The following is a 1,979-nucleotide window of genomic DNA, read 5'->3' on the forward strand; positions in this document are numbered from 1 at the left end:
TCACAAGAAAAGAAAAAAATATATACAAGTGTATTTCATGAAACAAAACGTCTTCACAACATTGGAAACAATCACTAGAGAGAGAGAGGCTACTAATAACAATGATATATAAGGTATTCAAACACTTCAAAAAAACCAATGAATTCAGTTAAAATGGGCAAGAGATATGAATAGCTTCTTTTCTAAAGAAGAAATAGAGCTAACAGATATATGAAAACATTATCTTTCAAGGATATGCAAATCAAATCTACAATGAAATACTATCACACCTCAGTTAAAATGGTTATAAAAAATAATAACATGATTTTGGAGAAAAATTGACTCTCAAATAGTGTTGGCAGGAATGTAAATGAGCACAACTTTTATAGGAAATAGTATGAAAGATCCTAAAATATAAGAAAAGAACATCCACATGATTCAGGAATTTCACTATTCAGTATAAATACGAAGGAAATGTAACCAGCATACAAAAGAGATACCTCTGTGCCCCTGTTTATTGTGGCACTTGTCCTAACACCTAAGATATACGATCAATCTAGGTTACCATTTAATAGATGAGTGAATTAAAAAATAGGTTGGAGATGTAATATTGTTCAACCATAAAGCAAAGTAAAATCTTGTGATTTACAACAAAATGGGTAGAACTTTTTTCTTCTATATTAAATATATTGAGCTTTATAATAAATTCTTAATAACTTTTCAATTTCATTATTTTACTTTTCAATGGATGAATTTCCATTGAATTTTATTTCTTTATTGGTATTTTCTATTTGATGGGGCAGCTTCACCCTACCTTGCTTTAGTTAATTAAATATCATTTTCAAGGGGCAGCCCTGATAGCTCAGCAGACTAAAGAGCCTGCTTAGGCAAATGGAGGGACTGGGAGTTCAATCCCTGGGCCTGCCATGCCGGTCCCACCCTCAGGGTGCACTGAGACTGCGATTGAGACTGGGCATGGTGGCACGTGCCTGTAATCCCAGTGCTTGTGAGGCTGTAAACAGGAGGATAGCTACGAGTCTGATCTGCACAGTGACACCTTATACATCCTGTCCAACCTGTCCTAAATACAGAAAATAAATAAATAAATAAGATTTTCTTAGATCTTTTAAAAAATGTATTTAGTACAGGGTCTATGGGGTCTTACTACACCAATCAGACTCGTAGTGATTCTCCTGTTTTCAGCCTCCCAGACACTGGTATTACAGGCGGGTGCATTCACACCCAGTCTCTATTTTCTTAGCTCTTTCAAGCCTTTTTCTTTTAATCCACACATCAAGAAACTTTCAAATATAGGTTTGTTGCCTGTATTTTCTACTCTGTATGGGTCACACTTTCTTATTTTCTGCAAATTTTGTTTTTGTTATTGAAAATTGAATACATCAGTGATAGTTTCATTCAAATACTCCATTTTGGTTTTATGCACACCAGAATATATTATTATAGTCTTTTGCTTATGTTATTGTTCATTTAGTTAGTGCATCATATTTCTACTTTTTTATACCATTCCACAGCAGGTATAATCTCTGACAATTATGTGTTCTCATCCCCAAGGATGACTGTGGTTTCCATCAGTCTTCTACACTATCTATTTCTCTATCTTAACATTAAATTTCCAGCTAGTTCCCTGTGTTGGTGACACATTGGAGTTATTTACACAGCAAGTATTTGTTATCAGCCTTTAGAGGTTTACTCTGCCCCATGAAGGGCTGTATCTTTCCTTGGTTCTCATTGCTACATTTCTAATTGATCTATTGTTTTATATTATTATTATGGCAATATCAAGATCTTCACAATTGACTACAGAGATTTTTTTGACCATTTTAAGAGTATCTACAGGCATTAATTTTCCCATACTCTGTCCAGTTTAGATATATGAAACTCAGTTTTCTATGGTATGCCTCTCTCTGTTTGTAAGGACTGCACAATTGATCCACTTTCAAGAGTAGAAAAAATAGACCACTTTTGTTTTTAATTTTTTT

This window comes from Octodon degus, unplaced genomic scaffold (assembly GCF_000260255.1).
Source record: "Octodon degus isolate 3935 unplaced genomic scaffold, OctDeg1.0 scaffold00201, whole genome shotgun sequence".
Taxonomy (NCBI): Eukaryota; Metazoa; Chordata; class Mammalia; order Rodentia; family Octodontidae; genus Octodon; species Octodon degus.